Source organism: Lepisosteus platostomus, chromosome 1 (genome assembly GCF_059453375.1).
Source record: "Lepisosteus platostomus isolate fLepPlt1 chromosome 1, fLepPlt1.hap1, whole genome shotgun sequence".
Taxonomy (NCBI): domain Eukaryota; kingdom Metazoa; phylum Chordata; class Actinopteri; order Semionotiformes; family Lepisosteidae; genus Lepisosteus; species Lepisosteus platostomus.
In genome coordinates this window covers 36010012-36033994 of record NC_142611.1, presented here as the reverse complement: position 1 = coordinate 36033994, position 23983 = coordinate 36010012, and positions in this window count along the sequence as shown.

Below are 23983 nucleotides of genomic sequence, written 5' to 3'. Positions count from 1 at the left end.
ATTTGCCTACTTCCAATTTAATATAAAATTGGCACCTAAATGAAAAAGATACTATAAGTAGAATATGTCAAAAAACGACATATAAATACAATAGAAATAAATACAATATATACAATAGAAACGTTTAAGGTCCTCATTCATTTTTTATCTTCTCAGTTCTACGATATTAACTGTAAGGACTTAGAAATGTGTCAGGAAGCAGCCTTTATGAGAGTTATAATGTCATGATCCACATGACTTATCAAGATTACTAACAGAATAATCTAGAATGGTTTTGGTATAGTAAATGCATCTCAGGAGTTTTATTTGCATCATTATATTTCATGACTAAGGGTGGATATATCCGTTTTAATGAGCCTTGCCTTCAGTGGAATACCTACCACCTATGAAAATATAGCATTACAAAATGTAACCTCGTCATTAGTCAAAGGACATCTTAAACACATGTTGCAGATCAGTGGTATAAGACCTGCATTTTACAATATTTATCTTACTGTTTTCATCTATAATATCATTTAATCAAAGCAGTTTGTTTTCTCAGTGTTGAAGTGGGTATCGTTGGAAATGTTTGGCACAGCTAAAACCCCAATAAAATAAAACCCTACCTTTATTTTTTTTTAGCAAGTGCATGATACATCCTCTAGGTATGCAACACCCTCAATTCCCCAGCTATGCCTGTATTATGTAAAGGAAAGTATTATTTTTGAAAAACAAATAACTGTTTTTTTACCAATTAATTTGAACATACAAATATCACTTGGTTCAAAACATTTCACTTTTGTAATAATTATGTGCTTTTAGCTCTTTACCTTACTTATTTTGGTTTTTTTAGCCTGAGTTTGAACTTTGCATTTGCCAATTTGTGGATAGTTTTTATATGCCTTTTCCCCATACAGGGCCACATTAATTTGTATTAGTATTAGTGATGATTCGTATTATCTTGAAGCTATTCAAAGTAATTTAGAGTAAAATCTGAAAGATTAAGAGTAATAGAAAGATTAGAGCATTTAGAGTTATATCTGAAATATTGATTTTATTTAATAAGACTAGGTTTATCTTTCTTGATAAACAAGTCTACAACTACAATTAATTAATAATGAATTTGGTTTATATTTTAAGAGCCTGGCAATAGGTTATAAAGATAGGTCACATAGAAAGTTGATTGTTTATGATAAGCTTACCATTTGTCAGTCCACGTGTGGAGTAGAAAAAACAAGGAGAAATAGTCCTTGATAAACAGTTTTGCAATTTTTAAGGTAATAAACAGCTTAGCTTACAAAGTCCATATTCGAGATGTATCTGCTTGTTTGCTAATATTCCAATGAAGGACAAGATAATGCTTGTACATTTGTGTCATCATAGATAGGAATATTTTTATTATACAGTTCAAATCTATTTTATAAAAGAAAAGATCACTTTATTGGCCATATACAATTTCTTGTATTAGGAATTTGTTTTTACACATACCCCAACTCCATGAGACACACAGATGGAGAGAAGCATGGGGTCAGAGTGTAGGGTCAGTCATTTATAAGGCACCCCTGGAGCAGTTGGGGTTAAGGGCCTTGCTCAGGGACCCAACAGAGTAGGATTCCTCTGCTAGCGGCAGGATACGAACTGGCAACCTTCCAGCCATGGGCGCAGATTCTTAGCCACAGGGCCACCGCACTGCCCCAGTTTAGGTGACTGCCACACACCAACAATGATTAAATTGAGAAAAGGTTATCAAACAAAAAAGAATAATGTAAGCTTCAAATGCCACATAATCCTTCCATTACAGCAATCATAGTCGCATATATCTTTTGCAGTTTGTTACACAAAGCAATTATTTTTTGTGTCTGTTTTTGTCAGTTTAACCAGAACCATCTCACTGAGAAAACCTTTGTCATGGAGGGCAAATGGTTTGGTCTTTTATTTAGACTATACCTTGACACTGAACATAATTCAGTGATTAAAATTGCAAATCCCATTTAAGTAGAGGAGATGTTCCCAGTGTATAGGGTAACTTGCTAAATCTAGTCCAATTCAATTAGTGAATCAATTTCTGCATTCTCCATCTTCATCTGCTATGTAGTGGGGCTGTTGGTGCATAATAGCTGCCTTTTGTCACCAGTATAATTATCATTATAATAAGGAATACCAGCAACTTTGTATTTTAAAATGATCCCTCTTTAAAGAGTAATAGCTTGTTAAAAGCAAATAAATACATTTGACTGAACAATTAAGCAATTATTTGAAATTGTATTCAATTGTGTAAAGTCTAATATATTCTTAATCACAAAATTGAGTAACTTTAAAATTTATATGTCATCTGTAAATATCCTACATATTGGATTACAAGTTGGTTACTTTTAAAATACTGAAAACTTAGTAACATTATTTGATTAATACATTTTTGAAGTTACCAAATCTGAATTTGTTGTGGTCGAGAACAATTTTTACCCACTATTTATAACTGCCTTTTTCTGGAGTTACTGCAATAGGTTTTAATTATCATCCACTATGCTAGCCTGTACAGTATTTCAAGCTTGATGGATTCACCCTACAACATTGCTGCACTATTTTCCTCAGGACAGGCCTGCTGGTATAATCTGTAATTTACTAAAATATGTGAGGCTACTGATAGATCCACATCAATCATAAGTACTATGACACGTGAACGATGAAAACAAAGCATAACTACCATAACTTCACAAAAAGAGAATGCTACCACAGCAAGCCATTTGTGTACCCATAGGCATAATATATGATTATTCAATTGGCAGAAACAACATTTCAGTTTCCTGCCCTATTTAACCTCTTTCTTTTTTGTAATTTTAGAGTTGCTACAAGAAAAATAAAAGTCTGTAAGGAGTCTTAAGAATTAATGGTGAATAGCCATAATTGTTCCTCATTATCGGGAGGCAGTCTGTGATTAGCTAGTACCTGACTTGTTGATTAGTAACAGCTTCCTTGATCTGGCCTGGACAGGACAAGCAAGGATTTCTAGATCATTAATTTGTAAGTTGTGCAGTGTTGTAGGTTAACATGAGAGCATTTTTTCAATTCTTAATATGTGTCTTAAGTTGTTTTTCAATATTTTAATTGATTATGGTAAAATGAGATATAACAACGTAACTCTTAAAATACAATAAGAGCAGCTGATCTTTTATGACCATTCTTCCAAAACAAGATTTGTACTATACAAAAGTTTTTAAAGACCACTTGTTACAACAGAGGTTCTGCATTACTATGGATACTTACAGTATGTAATCCCTTTTGCTGAAGAATGGACATGAAAGATTAACAATATTGTTACAAACAGGTAGTTATGAAAACTGAAAATCAGGAATTGACCGAGCGGTTTAGTCAATAAGTAAAATAATTATTCATAACCCCCAACTTCAAAGTGATTTTTCCAGAATATACCTGAGAGGTTGGTACTCTCTCAGGTATATTCTTAATGCCCAAAGAGGACAAATAAGAGATAAACTGAATTTCTCAATAAATGCAACCTGCAGTTAAATCTCTCTCTGCACCCCAGATGCCACAAAAAAATGGAAGCCATGTTCTTAAAATTCACCCTAAGCAGGAAAGACATCACTAACTGAAGTATTTTTTTACCCAGGAAATCCAAGCTTCCTAAAAACACAGAATAGCAAACTCTCACTAGGAAGGCTCAGATACTTACTGTAGCTCTAGTCACACTTTGTTTGGATGATGTTTGGATCAAGTAGGGGCTCTCACCTGGAGCAAGTTTCAAGTTCCAACTTCTCCTGATTCCTCTCTTGAGGTTTGACCTTCTTTCTCTCCTCTTTTTCTCTTCTTCTTGTTGTGTTCTTCTCTTGTTGCCTCTCCTCTGTCTTAATGCAGTCTAATATAGTGTGTTTCTGTACTGCTTATCAAAAATCGCTAACCAACGATATCAATGACCTAGGTATACCAAGATAAAATTTACAATTCGGAGGATTCCCCAAATTTACTTTTTTGTCAAAACTTCTTAGCCTCCTGTAGCTGTAACAATATTCTTTTTTCAAATGACATACTCATGCGCATACAGTTTTTGCAATATTTGCCACAGGATGTAATGAAATTAATTACCACAGATTAAATTAATTATACCATGTATTTGAAAATGTGTATGAAATATATGTTTAATATACATGTGCCACAAAGCAAGTGTCAGAGAAATACAGATCATATTGATTCCTACAGTAACAACACACACTTCTAGCTTGTGAATTTTACAATAACTCTCCTGTTGATGAGAAATGTTAAGTGTACCTTTGCCATGTCTGTTCAATAAAATTTTATAAAAGATTAGTCTTACTTTTATTGCACTACTACTATTGGCACACTACTATTGCACTCAAAAGTAATGTTTCTCTAAAACCAACAATACCACCCAAACTCTTTAGAAACTCAATATATTTTACAAGGGAAACATTTAAATGAACCTGAATTTTAATTCAATTATATTATTACCCAATAATATTACACCAAAACATGTTATTATTTAGAATCACAATTAATCTAAGGCATATCCTGAAAATGTAATATGTTGACAAAAATGTTCAATAGTGGAAAATATCTCATATTACTCTAAAATCAACTGTAACCCAAGGCTTAAAATACATATAATTTTCCACAAACTGTATAACTGTATTTATATGTACAGTAACTGTGTATGTGCATTAACCATACAATTAAATATATTTTCAAAGTATGATAATCTAAAAATCAATTGAATTTATTTATTACATTTTAAAGGGAAAGTACTGCAGAAACTGTATGTGTACATCCTTTCTGATTAGCACAGTGATGCAGGTCCCCACTTGAACCTTTAAATATGCTATATATAATTTTCCACTTGAAATAATTGTCATAAAACACTAATCCTAGGTTTGATATTTCAAACTGATGATCTCCTGCATCCTGGGGAATATTATTAATGTAAGCAATGGGATATTTCTATCAAAGCTCCCTGTGGACTCATTAACTGGTGTGCCATGGACCATTACAAACCTACAGCACTGGAACTCTCATAAGAGACATGTTTTCATAATACAGCCTTCAAAATAAGATCCCTGTAATTGAAACAATTATTTATAGTTTTTGGACTTTGCACCTCTTACTGTATATTATTGTGTTTGTTTTTTATCTGATATTTACAGAAGCACCTAAGCTTTTACATAATCATTCAACCACTCGGAATGCATTAGAAAATACATATGGTTGGCAGTAGAACTGTCTAAATTTGCAAGAAAAAGAGGAAAAGCAAAATCAAGAAAAAAATGTTTCCTGCATTCCTTTAAGTTAAAAGGCAAACAATATGAATCTACTTAAACTAAGTATAATAAGCAGAAACTAAGAATCTATCACGCCCAGTACACCTAGAGGGCGCTCTACTTCTGCCCTGTTCCTAGTTCCCTATGATTATTCATGTCTTTCTGGTGTGTCTTGTTGTGTAGTCTATTTACTTCCTGATTCTGCTCTGCTCCTTGCTCAGCTTTGAGGTTCGGATGTTCTGAAACCCGCCTAGCACCAGGTCACCCCACGTCTGCTACCTGAGGGCATAGGTTTCTATACAGCTTTTTCTGAACAGCTGAGCCGGGGCTCTCCTGCCATTCCATGGTTCGTCCTTTCCGACATCCGTGCCAGAATGCTGAGCCTACTCTAGACCCCACGAGTGTTTTTTTTCCTTTTTGTTTCCTGGCTTTTGAATTTTTTTTCTTTATCCCTGGTTCTGGGCTTCCATGCCCCCTGCGCTTCCCTATCTGTTGTGGGTTATTTCTTTTTCGTGTTGTTTGTTTCCCTGTTCCATCGGGGTTTATATTTGTTGCGTGTTTTACCGTTGTCCCGGACTCCCACACCCCCTGCTGCTTCCGTGTTACGGGCTACCACGCCCCCTGGTCTTGGTTTCTTGCCCTTATGTGTGGTCTGTTGCCCTGTTCCGTCAGGGTTTATTTTGTTGTGTGTGATTTTTTTTTAATTTAATGTGTTTTGTCTGTCCCGGGCTCCCATGCTTTCTGGTCTCCCTGGCTCCAGGCTCCCATGCCCTCTGGTTTCCTGGCTCCGGACTCTCTGGTCTGGACTTCCATGCTCTTATGTGTTATTTGTTACCCTGTTCTGTCAGGGTTCAGGGTTTACTTTTGTTGTTTGTGATTTTTTGATTGTTTGGTCTGGTTTTTTGACTTGCTTGTAATGTAGTGGCTCTCTGAAGGCACCAGTTCTGTAGGGTTTGGGCATTTACTGAGACAATTATTAATTGTAGCAGTAAATCACAAAGTTGATTCTTTTGATGGCTTTAGAATCCAACCATGCGACATAACTCAAACAACGCACACACACAGGTACTAATACACGAGGATACATTTATTAATACATAGAATACGCATGTAAAACTAACAGATCTTATCGAGAGGGTTATCAGAATACAAAAGGTATATATTCAGTCAGTTACAAAGAGTTACACATCAAGAGGACATACGTTCAGTATATCATTCATTTAGACCGTTTCATAAATGAACTTGGTTATAACTTCTACACTACATACTCAAAACAAGTACATAACTCTTAGGAATTAAATTGATATCAACTGGTTGGGATAACAATTGAATTCTCGAGCTGTAATGCATTGAAGTTGAATACTCATCCAATCTCTGGGGATTCAGATCTCCTGCGGGCACAAAGAAACAGTTGCAGGCTGTTGCTGTCCAATCCGCGCTCTCTGGCTCGGTGCCAGGCTGTGCTGTGCGGTTTGCGACGGTGCGCTGCAGATGCTCACTGGCTGGCTAGTTAGTGTTGGCTTTAACTAGCAAAGTTTGTCCAGAGGAGAAAAGATGACTGTGGGTCCCAGCAAGTCAGGAAGAGGACCGGTTCGTTCCTGATGAAGAGCTAGTTCTGAATAGTGATTCAGCTGTCCACAGTTCCGACTTGTTCACGAGGCCTGCTGCTGGTGCTAACCTCGGGTGGATCCTCTGGTTACTCTCTGGCAACCTCCGCTCTAGACTCTTAGAACAAAGGAAAGTTCTGGCACTCGGACACACTGGCCGTTCCGTGGTTGTATGGGCTGAGTCTCAGGATGGTCAGGAGGCGCGCTGCGAGAATGTCCTGCCCTTGGGAGCCTTTTGCTCCTGGGCTGTCCTGCCCTGGAATTCTCCTTTGAATTCCCTTTAGAAAAGTCCACTGAATTCTCTCCTGAATCTTACTGAATCTTCCAGGCTCTCTGTGTTGCATGTTTTTACCTGGAGGAACTTCAGCTCGTTGATTGGCTGAAAGTTCCATGGGCATCAGAGTCCCACGTGGGTTACTCGGCCCTACCAGTCCCAGATTGGTTGATCAAGGTGAGATATGAGTCACTTACTCCTGACACTTAGGAATGCAGTCCAGATGTCCATCTGGCACTCCCTAGACAGATAGGCGCCAATGGATGACCATTGATCATGATAGCCAGGCTTAGCTAAGTGCATCCCCCTTTGGGAGCTGTCCTTTATCAAAGGAACCTTAAATCAGCCTGCATGAATAGTTTCTCTGTGGCTGCACCACAGAGATGAACAGAGAAATGGGGCCTCATTTGGGAAAGCCCAGAACACTTAATTCTTTCTTATTATTAAGCCTCGCCGCTACACCTTCCAGTTAATCAAGGTATTGCAAAATCTGCTTTATTTATTTTATCTTCTCGATCCTTTCTGTGCATTGTTATGCAATATTTGCATACTGTAGTTGTCCTTGGGCTAGGAAGCAAGTAATATGGATGAAGATGTAGATGATCAAATTCCTAATAATTTACTCAGTTTAATTAACTTTGCAGTAAAATGAAGAATACCCTACTAAAGAATAAACATTCAACAGTGACTGGGCCATTCAAATGAAGGTTATTAATGTAGTGGGACCACAGTTTAAATATATGAATAAAAATTAAAAGACAAAGGAGGAGAATGAAAATACAGAAGGAATAAAAAGTGGAAGGGAGAGAACAAGTAAGTGAGCTCCTTTTTCTAAACACGACTGTGGACCAAATTCTATCCAGGTATTTTTAGGAAGATTCTGAATTGATATATTACAGATACCTCAGGCTAAAAACATCTCTCTTCTTTTAATGAGGAATTGCAAGAAAAGAGATTTAGAGAATAGAGAAAATAGAAATGGTGGCACAGTGGTTAGCATTGCTGCCTTACAGCACCAGTGCTCAGGGTTCTAATCCATACATAGTGTGCTATCTGTTTGGAGTTTGTATGTTCTTTATGTGTTTATGTGGATTTTCTCTGGGTGTTCCTATTTCCTCCCACAATCAAAAGACATACTGTTAGGTTAACTGGTTTCTAGGAAATTAGGCCCTGGTGTGTGTATGCCAATTTGCTTGCTGGGTGAGGCTTTGGCTCACCTGTTTGAATTAATTGTTACTTCAAACTGTCAAGATTCCAAGCAACAAAAAGTTTGCAAGTCTCTGTAATTTCAGACTCCTTTTATTTTCTCTATTCCACCTCATAATCTTTGGCATCTTTCCCTTTCCAGGAGCGACTCGACGGCACAGGCTTCATCACAGCGTCCTGACCTTCTGTGTCTGGGATTAGGGAGCGTCTGGTCCCGTTATCCCTTTTTTATTTCCCTGACCCTCCACCAGATCCCTTTCCGGCTTTTAACTCTGTCCGTCAGGATGGATTACCGGGTCTTGGACTTTTGCTACACGTGTGGCACTGTGCTGCCTAATAAGCAATAAAATTTTAATAAAGTCACATACATTAATATATGTCGTGTTTACAATTAATGACATTTTGTTACTGATGCATTCTTGTTTGATTATGCCAATTCCCCTTGTAAAGCCTGGATGAGTGTGTGTTTGTTCATTGGTGTCTGAATTCTAGATTTCACACATTTTCCCAACTCATCATATACTGTAAGTGTTCAGCACAGATCAAGTCTGGTGAATAGGGCATCTAATGTTACATTATCGTCTATTAAGAAAGCCACAATTACTTACAGTATGTAGCACAAGGTTGTGTGTTGTTCTTCTGGAATATTGTCATATCAATATGGCACGCTCGCCCCAACACCCGCTGCCACCTCCGCTTCACGCTCCGGTCACCCTGCGCGCCGCTGACACCTCCCGCCAAGCCCGCTACGAGACTGATTCCTTCCCCCTGCCCCATCAACTCTCGCCGGCCCAAGTCAAGGCAACCACCCACCTGCTGCAACCAGTCCAGCCCCAAACTTCACGATGAGCACCCTTTTGCCGAGGACCTCGACGCACTGCCCCGTCACTGTCCTCAGGCACAGGCTGTGGCCAACCCTTCCCACGGCAGCAGGTGGGGTGAAGCGCTCCTTCTGGCTTTCCAGAGTGGGGGTAGTGTCGCTCAAGGGCCCCCACTTTAGACCGCCCCGCTCCCGTTTTCCGACGGCCTCCGGAGTCCCCGGGGCTCCAGTGCCCGGCACTCCCGGGCAATGTGCCCCTTCTCCCCACAGCGGTGGCAGATGACCCGCCGTCTTCACACCCTTGGCGTCGCTGCGCTGGCCATCTTCTTCTCCCCATCTGATTCCCTGTGGGCCGCCTTCGCTGCCCGGCAGGGAGCGCTCCTCCATTGGTGCTCACCAGTCTCCTCAAATATGGCATCAGCCTGCTCAACCACTTTTTATGTGCGAAACACGGGTGATTTTTCTTCCTCCTGATCAGTTCAGAAATCCGTGTATGCTGCAAGGTTTTTACTTCTTAATTAAACGTTTAAAATACACGTTTTGAATAGATAAAATCATATTCTGTTGTCTTCCTGGTATGTAGAACAGATCAGCAGGTATTTTGTCCCCAATCAGAGGCACACCACAATTCAACCACATCACAGATCTGCCACACATGCCTCAGGACGGTGACGTCACTGCCTTTCATATGAATCCTTTCATATGGAAACATTTTGACACTGCACTTAACAATCTTAGGAAGATCACAAAACAAGCCTGTTAGCCTGGTTTTTGCCTAAAAAAATCACGCCAGAGAAAGTGAAGTACTGTAGCATTAACTAGCAAAGGTGTTTCGCAGACTTAGGCATAGTACGTAATTTATGCTTGATGAACTCTGATAATTAATAATCCTAATTAATCGAATCCCAGGTGTGATTCATGAAGCCTGAATTATATATTATGCCTACATCTGCGAAACACCTGATCATCTACTCGAAAGATTTCAGTGCTTTGTGTATACTCTAATCGCAGTGGGGGCAGGGTGTGTGGGGACAGGTTTGGTTGAAATTGTACTGGGGATCTGTATTCTTCACACCTGAAACATTTTCCCTGAAACGTTCCCAGTTTAGCTGATCTTGTTACAGCATGTTACTGTTTACTGTTACTGACCATATTAAGTTTAAGTGCTTAATGCCATTTTTTGGACCACGCACGAATATTCTTATGTCTATATCTTTGCAAGGGAATCAGTGCGAATTGTACTACTAATTAAATGACCGCAGGCACTTTCCACCCCCTCTACATTCTCAGAGTAGAATAGGCTAACCTTCTAATTAAAGACAGTCCACCCTCCGCCATGGACAGGAAAAGTGCCCGCAGGCAGGGCAGGTAATATGGTCAGTAACAGTAAACAGTAACATGCTCAGAAGGAGCACGTAAAAACGTTTCCGAAATAACCACATGTAAGACTTTGATGCTTAAAATGTTTAGGGAGAAATGGAATACTGGTGTGTATTTTTTCTTTAAACTACCAAGACCAGCAATATACAGTACAGTTTACATAATATGTTTATGTTCCTAAATTAATATTGTTTATGAGCATGTGAAAGGCATGGTGAATAGGAGATTCTCAAGACTTACTTTGTATGATTGGAAACACGTGATCGGATCAACTAAATGCTGTGGTGTTACTTTTTGTCAATGAAAAAATAAAGTAGTTTTGTTTACAAAGACGGTTACAAAGAATGTGGACCAAGGTAATACTTTGAGTTTACAGCTTGTCCAAGGTCATTCATTTTTAATACTATTAGTGATATCTTCTGTAAAGACTGACAGCAGGAACATTACTATTCTTTACTCAGCTTATTAAAAACAGAGTGTTCAAACCGTTTTTTTTACACAGAAGAGTGACACAGCTTCATGTTGTGAATCTGTTTTTCCGTGTTTACAAAGAAAGTGGAATACAGTAATACTACCTGCTATATAGATACATATTTTTAGATATTTTTAGAAAAAATAAAGTATTTTCGTTTAAAATGACGGTTACAAAGAATGTGGACCAGCGTAATACTTTGAGTTTACAGCTTGTCCAAGGTCATTCATTATTAATACTAATTAGAAACATCTTCGGTAAAGGCTCTGATGGATACAATATTTCTGCATAATTAAAATATTTATGATAAAGGTAGGTTGTGTACTTTTGCCCAACTGAGCAATCTTGCTTTCCTAAAATTTATCAACTTTTTAATGACTGATGATTAACATGCTGTAATACACAGTTTAAATTTAAAAGCTCAAATGCTGTACATGAGAGGTTAAGCTTTATTGGCTCCTCCTGGTGGTTTTACAAGGGGATTCCGGATACTATTAACATAATCTCATTTACATATGGCACTGTCCGGTATGACGTCAAATGACACGTTACACCACGTCATACCTTGTTTCGATGTGACACGCCCACCGCTTTGTACCGTGGCATACCCCACACGTTTTGAATGCCTGCATCTTTATGATGGAAGCCTCAAAAAGGCTAAATTTTGTCATGTACACAAATTAAAGATATTTGTTCATTTATAATTGTACTCTAGTTGTGTCTAATCACAGTAGATCTACATCATCATGCTTGCTGATTAATTAAGTCTTCACCATCAAGTAGCAATCAATGTGTTTTATTTTGGAAATGAGAGAAATCAGTACATTCAATACATAATGCATTTGTTAATTGTTTAACAATTTTAAAGTATTGTTGTAAATACTTTATTTTATTTCAAGTGTACAGTATCTCAATTTTTCAGCTAAAAATATTTCTACAAAATACTGCACATATTTAACTGAAGAATAAATAATTATACTAGTGAATTCTATTATTGAATTCTTTGTATTTCAGTCTTGCTCACAAATTCTGTAATTACCAAGAAACACTAATGTTTTGAGGATTCTACTAAATTAAGCACATTCTGTAGAAGTCATTTTTTGTTCATGTTTAAAATAAAAGGCCACCCATTAAGTGACTCTGTGACAGTGAAGGGTTTTTATTTGAACTGACTAGGACTCAGGGATGTGTGATATTTTGTCAGTTTTACATTTCTAACATTCAAAAAATGTTTAAATATAATCATTCTACATTTTCTACAAGACCATTTCCCAACAAAACATTTTATTCTTTTAAATGAAACACAAGATGTTGGTTGTTACTTCCAATGGCCTATAAAAGGGAAGTCATTTGTGTGAATATCAAACCTAATCTTTGAGGAAACTTACTCTGTGTTTTGATCTCCGCAGGCTGGTCATAATAAACAAAGTTCAGATCTACAGATGCAGCCATTCAAAATGCGCGGTACAAACCCGCGGTACGGTAACCTACCCACAAGCCACGGCGGGGCACCGTAGGGCACCGCGGTAAGTGATTGGCTGGCCAAAATGCCAAAACTCGTGGTGCATTGGTTGGTAGTGAAAAGATTTAATCATTTAATGTCTTTACTGTGCACATTTTAATCTGCTTAGTTTTGAATATTTATATGGAATTTTACCACTAAAGGGAAATTTTAGTAGCTGAGCATAAAAAGAAGAGGAGCATAACACATCTGAAGGTCATAAACGATATTAATTTAGGAACATAAACATTACTGTATGTATGTAAACTGTAGTGTGTATTGCTGGTCTTGGAAGTTTAAAGAAAAAATACACACCAGTCTTCCATTTCTCCCTAAACATTTTAAGCATCAAAGTTTTATGAAACGGTACCCAAATATGCGATTGCTGTATAGAATGAATTTTAATTAAAAAAAATTATTTAACACGAAAATTAAGCTGTTTACATCTTCCGCCTGAGAACAGTCACCCGTTGCTACCCAACGCAGAAACACAGCCACTAACTAGCAAAGAGAGGACATTAGCTAGCCAATATGATAAAGAAATAAATGATTATTTTATTTATTTCTTTTGCACATTTATTTGAACATTTCCATCGATTGTACAAGCACTTGGAAACTGTCCAATCCCTAGTTCATCAGGCATTTTCTTTTACGCTGCGGGCATTCTCCCGGTCTGGCGCCGGTCTGTGTCTTCTAGGATATAATGCCAGCGAACTCTTGTTTTTATGTCCACTATAACAGACAATCTCCTTTGCTTTTAACCGAGCGTTTAATAATTTCCTAAAATAAAAATGATTTACTTTATTTCCCTCACGGGATCAATAAAAGTATCCATCATCTGTCTAAACTATGGGACAGAATTCTGGGGTCTCCCCATACCAGAGATTATGTTAGGGCTTCAGAATGGTGATTGGCTGACACCATCTGACACCCCTCTGATTAGAGAAAAAAGACATGCTCGTTTGCTGGTTTGCATACTGTACCAGGAAGAGGATTTCTTTCTATTCGAAAAGTGTATTTTAAAAGTTTGAGAAGTAAAAACCTTACAGCGTACACAGATTTCTAAACTGATCAGGATCGTTATCTTTGTCTTATGCATAATTATGTTCACCGCTCTGTCCAGCAAATTAATAATAAACTTTATTTTACATAGTGTTTTAAACGAATAAGTAATTAGATTGCTCATAAACCTAATCACTTATTCTACATAAACACAGCGTAATTGCTCTCTGAAAATGCTTTTTCTTTTTATTTAGGCTCAGATTTCAACTATAGATCGTATTATTATAAACTTTCTTGGAAAAATGTATTTTATGTAAACCATGTTTGCTATTAATTCATTTAGGGCTAGAATATGTTCATTGTCTTCCAATCGAGTCGAGTTGACATTAGAAGCTTGGCACGCCCGGACTGTTACACCAACGCATTAGCATGTTAAAGCGATTTCATTGAGGAGCCTAGCTTTCTTAACTAGTAAGTACTGTACTTACTGGATTTTGGAGGGGGGGAGGTGTCTTTCGCTGGAAATCTTGCCCCCTTCTACTTTTAAAATACCTGTGAAACCGGTTTAATTCGTCACAGCCAGCACTCCCGCAGAGAGGGGGGTTGTACTTGCAGTGCATCGGTGCTTCGTTAATGTCTAAGGCAGAACACATTATATCTCATTTTGTATTTCTATAAAAAAAAATCGTTTGCCCAGCCTAACACTATTGTTGTTATTGTTTTTATCCTGTAAATCGCTTTGAGGAGCACAGCTTTCTCACCACTTAGATTACTTTTTGATACCATCCAAACACAAAGCAGAAACTTCTTGTATTTCCCGATGACATACAAGTGGAAAGATTACAGATTTTAATCGTCTTTTTTCTGAACCAGGGAAAATCTGATCATGTTTCTCTATAACAATAATAAAAAACTTTATTTTACATATCACCTTTAAAAGTGGCATCTCAAAGCAATACAGTAGATGTAAACCACAGATTACAAAGTAAATACCCAGACAAACGCAAACGCGTTTTTAATAAAATGCTTTTATTCATTCAGCAGAGAGAGAGCGTAAAACCTGGGCGTAACAGCTGTTACTTTTTCTGATCACTCGCTCTCTGGATAAACGTCTCACCTGTCCTGTTCTTTGTTTTCCTAATTTGTTGATTATGCCTTCTGCGATCCACTCCGGCCCTCACACCTAAAGAAGACTATTTTAAATTTCTTTGCACGGTCCATTGTGCAATTAACCCTTGTATGTGCTGTCCTTAAGGTGATATCACATAAAGGTGATATGTAAAATAATGTTTTTTATTATTGTTATAGAGAAACATGATCAGATTTTCCCTGGTTCAGAAAAAAAGATCTAAAGTATACTAGTTTGTCACTAGTATACTTTTAATACAGTCTTTGCTGTGCTCTTGAGATCCTTGTGATATATCGAGCTCTGGTTGAATGATAAGTGTCACAGTTTAAATCTCTCTCTCTCTCTCAATTCAATTCAAGGTGCTTTATTAGCATGACAGATGGGTACAATCAGTGTTGGGTATTTACTTTGCTTTGAGATGCCACTTTTAAAGGTGATATATAAAATCAAGGCTTTAACTGGCTTTAACTCCGCAAGTCTGAGTTCTTGTGTCTGTCCTATCCGAACCCGAAAGTATCACAATATGTATCTTTATAGCAGGTTTTTAGTATAGATTACACTTTTCTAAAATGTATTTAAAAAATAAAAACGATTATAATCTAATCTTTCCACGTTTGATCCCCAAATCCCAAGAAAAATAAATCTAAACGGGGAGAAAGCTATGCTGAAAGTTTATTAAGATACTTAGAAGACAAAGATATCAGTTTATGTTGCATTTGTCTGATTGTGAATAAAAAAACACAAATATTTAAACCCGCTTTTGCGATTTAAATCAATATAAATGTTTATATTGTAATGCCTAGGTGACTACTCATTGTTATTAAAATGACTTAAATTCGATCGTGTTGTGATATTTAGAAATATACATTTGTTTGGTGCGAGTGAAGTTTTATTTAATCTCTGAGCCATACTGATTCTTATGGAAGCCAGTTTCCGCCAGGGAGTAAAAAAAAAACACACTGTGGTATTCTCTCCGATGCAGTGCAGTTAAAAACATATCTCTGATGCTGTTCCTAAATGAATATCGTTTATGACCATCAGACGCTTTATGCTCCTTTTCTTTTTTCCAGTGGATTGAACAGGGAGAGGCACTTCATGATGTACTTTTCACTGATGAAACAAAAGTGGCTCTGGATCAGTTTTCAACCATGTGGTTTTATAAAAAGGGGAGATATGTACGCGTTACTGAAGCTAAAAGTTTAGCCATTGTCACTAATGTAACCACTAAATAAAGACATGTAGAAATCCCTACGTTACAGACTGTATATGGCCGGTATTGGTAGTTCAAAGAAAAAATACACACCAGTATTCCACTTTCTCCCTAAACATTTTAAGCATCAGTGTCTTACATGTGGTTATTTCGGAAACGTTTGTACTTGCTCCTTCTGACCATGTTACTGTTTACTGTTACTGACCATATTAAGTTTAAGTGCCTGTGGGCACTTTTCCTGTCCGTGGGGGGTGGACCATCTTTCATTAGAAGGTTAGTCTGTTCTACTCTGAGAATGTAGAGGGGGTGGAAAGTAATTCCGTGTCGCATTAACTAACCTCTTCAGTTTATTCCGCCAGACAGTACATGAATATAATTATATCGTTATTAATTTGTTTAGATACGCAATTCCATGTTATATTCCCTGTTAATCAAATTCTAAAAGTATGCATTTGTTAGATAACAAGCGAATTCACAGAAAAGGTTAAAAGACTATCACTTTTCACAAAGTATATAATCCTAATATAAGTCGAAATCCTAATATAAGTCTAAACAATATCAGCTTTATTTATGGGTTGCAATTTAAAAAAAGTCAAAAACCGCACTTAAAATGCAATTTAGAGCTTTCTGGCAAGAGGAGGCACCCAAATTAATAATGTAACATGCCACTGTTTGTGCATGAACAAGGTTATACTTGTTCCCCTGCGGAACACATTTCATAAGAATCAGCGCTTTTATATATCGCCTTTAAAGGTGGCTTCTCAAAACGCTTTACAGGATAAAAACAACAATAACAGCAAGAACAACAATATTGTATGTCATTGCACTTGACAGAGTGCTCTTAGAGTTTGATTCATAGGGAATATAACATAAAAATATAGTACTAAAAATAAGATACACTCTACAGACATTCACAACAGCGACTGTCAGAAGATAGGACACAGCGGCTCAGACACCCGCTGAATGGAAAGGGGCAGTTTAATGTTCTGTATGGCTAATACTAAAGCCAATACTTTAATATTCTTTTCTGTATGTTTAACAATAGTGGGTACTGGCCTAATTCGGCACTGCTCCCGTTGTTAGGTGTTAATGTGTTGTTGTTAAGTGTGAATTTGTACCTGTTTCCCTGAGGTCTGGCTTTTTTTCTGGAAAACCATAACTCTGGTCTTGTCCAGATTGACTGTCAGCACCCAGGTCTGACAGTGCTGCTTCAGCAGTGCCAGGTTCTGCCGCAGCCTCTGTTCTGTGGGCGACAGCAGGACCACGTCGTCTGCAAAGAGCAGGAACTCGATTTCTGTAATTAATGCAGATCAGTAAATCAAGGGACAAAACAATTATTGCGCCCGGCTCCTCAATGGGGTTTGACGTACTAATGCGTTGGTTTAACAGTCCGGGTGTGGCAAGCCTCTAATGTCTCCCGACTTCGGCAAAAGGAACCTGCCTTTCATTGGACGGGAAAGCAAGAGCTGACCGCTACGCTGCCCCCGTGTTTCGAACTCTTGTGATTTTTGAAATTTACTGGGGGTGGACCACGAGATTCTCAACCCTTACTTCATGCGACTGGAAAATAATTTGTGATCGGATCAACGAAATGCTTCGTAGAAGGAGGCGCTCTTTTCCTCTAGTCTAACAGTCTGTCCACAAACAAAACATTCCTGTTAGACAAGAGGAATGTAAAAAAACAATTACTTTTTGTCAATGAAAACCGGTATGTGTGTCTCTCTCTGCTGGATGTCCCTCTCACTCTCTGCTGAATGAATAAAAGCATTTTATTAAAAACGCGTTTGCGTTTGTCTGGTATTTACTTTGGTCCTTTTAACTGTTTTTCCATCTACTGTATTGCTTTTAGATGCCACTTTTAAAGGTGATATGTAAAATAATGTTTTTTATTATTGTTATAGAGAAACATGATCAGATTTTCCCCGGTTCAGAAAAAAAGATCTAAAGTATACTAGTTTGTCACTCTTCTCATCCCCTCTTTGCTAAATGGCTTTTGAATAGAGTCACATGAAGAGAGAGGTGAAACAGCCTTACACAACCCTGTCGCAGTACACAAATATAATTATATCTTATTAATTTCTTTAGATACGCGATTCTTTTAATACAGTCTTTGCTGTGCTCTAGAGGATCCTTGTGATATTTCGAGCTCTGGTTGAATGATAAGTGTCGCAGTTTAAATCATTTTCGTAGTTAGAAATTATGAAACGCTCTGTTAAAAGCAAGGGAGTTTTTATGTCCATTGCAGTAAAAGAAAATGCCTGACAAAGTAGGGCTTGGACAGATTCCAAGTGCATTTTTGCAATTTACGTTGCAACAGACAATGTACAGCGTGTACTTTTCCTGTGTTGCGGTACATGAATATAATTATATCGTTATTCATTTCTTTAGATACGCGATTCCATATTATATTCCCTTTTAATCAAATTCTAAAAGTATGCTTGTTGACTCCGGTATCACGTTAGTTAAAGACTTCAATGCTTAAAATGTTTAGGGAGAAATGAAATACTGGTGTGTATGTTTTCTTTAAAGTACCGAGACCAGCTATATACTGTATGTTTAAGTTCCAAAATTAATATCGTTTATGGCCTTCACACACATTACAGTATGCTCCTATTCTTTTTATGCTCAGGTACTAAGATTTCCCTTCAGTGGTAAAATTCCATATAAATATTCAATACTTAAACGGGCACAGTTAAGACATTAAATATACATATACATACTGTAACAGTACAGTTTGCATACGGTAATATGTTTATGTTCCTAAATCAATCTCTTTTATGAGCATGTGAAAGGCATGGTGAATTGATTCTCAAAAATTACTGTACTTTGCATGATTGGAAACAAATGCATGATTGCGAAATGCTGTGGTGTTACTTTTACAAAGACCAGCAATGAAAAAAAGAATGTGGACCAGGGAAATACTTTGAGTTTACAGCTTGTCCAAGGTCATTCATTATTAATACTATTAGTAATATCTTCGTTAAAGACTTTGATGGCAACAGCTCAAACATGAGAGGTTGAGCTTTATTAGCTCCACCTTGCGGAAATTCCGGATACTATTATTTTAATTGCGGTATTATAGGAGAATTTACGGTAACTCGCGGTAGACCGCATAAAGCGCACCGCAAAATAATGCGGTATAGCCCGCGCATTTTGAATGGCTGCATCTGTATGACAAGCTGTACTGTGACTTTTTATATCCCTGCACTTTTGCTTCACGTACCAGATACAACTGTTTGATACTGATTCCCATTGTCTTGATCCTGGTATTTTATAGAAAGCAAGTACACATTGTTATCAAAGAGTAAATCCTACCCACCTGTAGTTTAGCTAATGTTAAAAAGATGGGGATGAATACCAAGAAGTGGTAAGGAGTATGTAAGAACTTCAGGGATAGTATTGTAGCGGCAAGGCTTATAAATAATACAGGAATTAAGTTTGCTGCTCCCTTGCCAGTCTCTTGGTTCTAAGATTCGAGAGGAGGTCGCCTGCGCGTAACCAAAGGATCTGCCCGAGGTTAGCCCAGCAGCAAGCCTCGTGAACTGCTGGTAACCCACCGTGAATGCTCACCTGATCAACGAGTGAATTACGGTCAGAACTGTCGACAGCTGAATCTTAGTATTCAGGACTAGCGCTACATCGGGAACGAACCAGTCTTCTTCCTGTCTAAAGAGTGTGACCTGCTTGGACCCGCAGTCATGTTTCATCTGCACAAACTCTGCTGGTTCAGCCAGGACTAACTAGCAGAGTCACTGTCAGGGCACCGCAACAGGAATCTCTCCCTCCTTCTCCCATACATCCAGCCGCACCAGGACTGTCTGGCCCTGAGCCAGAGGACGGTGATTGGATGCAACAACAGACTGTCACTGTTTCTTTGTGTCCACAGGAGATCTGAATCCTCATAAATTGGATAAGTATTCAACATTCTACATTGCGGCTCGAAAATTCAGTTGTTACCTCAATCCCAGTTGATGTTAATTTAATTCCTATTGGTGATGTACTTGCTTTTGAGTATCTAACATAGAAGTTGTAATCAAAGCTCCTTAACAAAAAGGTATAAATGAATGGTATACTGAATGTAGGTGTCTCTTGGTTTTTGTAACTCTTCGTGATTGAATATATACCTTTTGTATTCTGCTAACCCTCACTATAAGATCTGTTATGTTTATATGCACATATTTTGTATTAATAAATGTATTCTCGTGTATTAGTATCTGTGTGTGTGTGTGTGTGTGTTGCTGAATTGCTCTGCAAGGTCAGTTTCTAATAGCCATCAAATAATTATTTTATGATTTATTGCTACAATCAATAATTGTCCCAGTAAATGTACAAAACCCCTACAGCATCACCACATATTTTGGTGCAGAAATAATATTGCAGTAAGAGATTTTAATATTATGATATAAAAGTTTTTCTACAGGAGAGAAAGAAAATTTTATAATATATGCTAATAATGTGCAGGTGTAATAGTTACAGTAATAATGTTACCACTGTCTGGCCCACTGTACCCACTAGCAACTGTGCTCAAAACCTCAGAGGCAGTGTATCTCCATACTAACCACAGGTGTCATGTATAATTTTCCCATGTCAGAGGACATGGTTTTTTAGCATGGTGTAGTATTCTGGTGTCTAGGAAGTAGAGCTTTGTATGCTCTAATCCCATGAGCACCGAAGATGACATTGCAGCAGGGTGAAGGGAAAGCTGCACACGTTATGTGAGGATCAATGTGTACACATTCTAATATCAATATAAGAGAGTGTAGGTAAAATTACACTGGTAACCTAAGTGAAGTTTTGACATATTTGCAATCAAAATATAAATCTATAAACTAAGAAAGAATGGAAGACATCAGATCCACCTACAGATCAGGTTAAGTGGCAGTTAAAGCAGAAAAGGGACAAAGGTGAGGAGGGCACTGTGATGGTCTTAATTTAAATGTTAAGAGGACAAAAGTGAAACAGTAATAATAAAAATAATTTGCAGTCTGTGTATAAAAACAGACAGAAATTTGAAACCATAACTCTGGTTTGAAACTATAAAATGCAATCCTGGCATATGAAAGGTTATTATTATTATAAAATTACTATTGAAAATGCTGTTGAAAAGCATAGGAATTAATATAATAATAATAATTGCTTACACTTATATAGCACTTTCTGGACACTCCACTCAAAGCGCTTTACAGGTAATGGGGACTTCCCTCCACCACCACTTGGATGATGCAACGGCAGCCATAGTGTGCCAGAATGCTCACCACACATCAGCTGTAAGTGGGGAGGAGAGCAGAGTAATGAAGCCAATTCATATTCCTGACACATAATATATAGACTGACACAACTAGTTATAAATGTTAGTGGGTGAGATTTTTTGATGAAGGAGTATGGATAAAACATTCAGGTAATGGGATTAAAATAGACTTGGATAAAATGGTGGAATATCAGGGATGCAGATTGCTCAATTACTGATCACAACAGATCACCAGAAGCAGGTAACAATTATGTAGTTGATATAGGGCTTGGACAGTTTAGTAAATAAATAATTGATACACTGTTCAGTGTTAAACGGGAGATCTGTGTACATAATTTGTCATGTGAAGGAATTTCTAAAGGTTCTTCATTGATGTGCAGAAAACTTCATGATTCAATAAATAATATATTAACTTGGTGAAGTTTAACTTGACAAACCTTGACCTTATACTAGATTAGCATTAACCAAGAAAAATGATCTGATGCAGTCATTAGGCAAACAGAGCTACTCAGACTATAAAAAACGTTGCAATTTTCAGTTGCTACTTCAATTCTGGAACATTTTAATGGACTTTTTGATATTTTTTATATTTAGTCAACAACTGTTGTGACACTGTTTAAATCAGTGGTTCTCAAACTTTTTGGACCAAGTACCACCCCTAATCCAACCAAAGCATCCAAGTACCACCTACAAGTCATCATCTCATATGAACCCCAGAAATTCTCAGTGACCAACATGAGCGCGCGTGCACACACACTCACACATACATATAATAAATATTATAATAATAAACTTTTGATACAGCGCCTTTAAAGGTGGCTTCTCAAAGTGTTTTACAGAAAAACAACATTAACAACAACTGATAAAAAAGCACCATTTCAGTGAGAGGGGTGAGCCTGTTTAGTTGAGCAGATGTGAATAAATTTTTCGGGCCTTGATACAATTCACAACAGAGTCTAACAGATATTAAATAGTCAGGCATTTTCTTGACGCAAAGGTCTCACGGTGGATGTTGTAATGCGTACATTAATTTCTGGAGCAACCTCTCTAATTCGTGCAAGAACACCGTTATGTCGGCTTGTCATTGCTCTAGCACCGTCTGTACAAACTCAGACGCATTTTATCCAGTCGAGGCCATTCTCTTCGATAAATTCATTCAGAAGCTGAAATATGTGCTCTCCTGTAGTTCCTGTTGGTAGTGGTTTACAGAACAGAAAGTCTTCATGGGACATACCCTCAAACTCGTATCTAACGTAAACGAGCAAATTGGCCAAATTGACTACAGACTTATCTAATTGCAGTGAAAAATATCTGCTCATCTTAACGCGCTCTATCAGTGTACCTTTGATATAATCCTTCATTTCAATAATTCTATGAATGACTGTGTCTTTCAGGGGGAGGGGGGCAGCAGGTTGAGCTGTTTAGCAGCTTTTTCTCTACACATAATACGTGTCAGCTCTTTTGCCCACTGTAAATAAGGTTCTTCAAAGATAGTGTAGCTTACCTGCTTTAGCAATCCACAATCTTGGATTTTTCTGCGTTTCCGTTTTTATTTCCATATTTATTTAAAGTTTTTATTTCATGCACATGGGAGCGAAACACAGAGATGCTCAGTGTATTTTTCTCAAATTAGAACAGTTCTTAAATATTTTTCTGTTATCACGCTTTCGTGTGCTCACAAGATTACCTGCGTTCGTAGCACGTATTTCTATGCATTGCTGTGTTTACAACGTTGGCATTGTTCCAAAATCACGCACATTCTCCTTTCTCCCTATTTGCTGGAGATACAGTAGCTTTTTTTAAATACAGTTGGTCACTTGCATCTGCAGCATGCATTCCTATAGAGTAGTATAGAATTACAGAGTATCTCTTGTGTCCACTGAAGTATTAGCGCGCACTGTATCATAGTACGTAGGCTGCATATTCGACACGTATTAAAATACAAAATATGAAAACCCGTCCCAATTTTTCAGCGCACACGACACAGTTCCAGGGTCATTTGGCGTACCACCTGGCGGCACTCCACGTACCACTGCTGGTACGCGTACCACAGTTTGAGAACCACTGGTTTAAATCATCCATCCATCCATTCTAACCATTTCATACAATTAAGGGTCCCAGGGGAGCCAAAGCCCATCGCAGAAAGTAACCGAGTCTGCAAGGCAGCAATGCTAACCACTGTGCAGTAATGCTGACCCCCCATATAAATCAATTTAAGTCAATATTGAAAACTGCCGACTACAGAGAATTTGATTATGACAACGGCCACAATAGGAACAGCAATAGAAAATGTGTGGGCTTAAGAGTTCTGGGAGTTAAAGAAAAAGATTATTCACTGCAGCAGCAGGGACCTATTGGCAAATAACTGTTGTCTTTAAAATTTTGGGGGTTGGTGTTATTTTTTATTTTCAGTTTGTCTACTTATCAATATTCAAATAACTCTATTTAACCACTATCAAAACATACACAGAAAAGGTACAGTTCAATTAAATCTTAAACAAAAATCTTAACTTAGAGATCTCTTTAGAATACGTTTTGCTGTGTTTTGCTGTGTGTTACAATGTAGTTTAAATAATTAACAAAGCTCAAATGATCCCAAAGATCCAAAATTTGAGCTGCCATGGTGGAATGTCATTTTAAATGCCATTGAAATTATTTTAATCCAGTATGTGACTGGTAAGGGAAAATAATACATTTTTTAATGTCACTGCCACACCTAAAATCTTTACTTTTTACCTTTTATGTTGTGAGAAACATTCACATTTTGAAATCACTAAATGCATGAGCATAACATGTGTCCTGTTAGGAATTAATTTATCTGTACCTTAACTTTTTTAATGGAAAGAATTAACAGAAAGTCTGAAAAA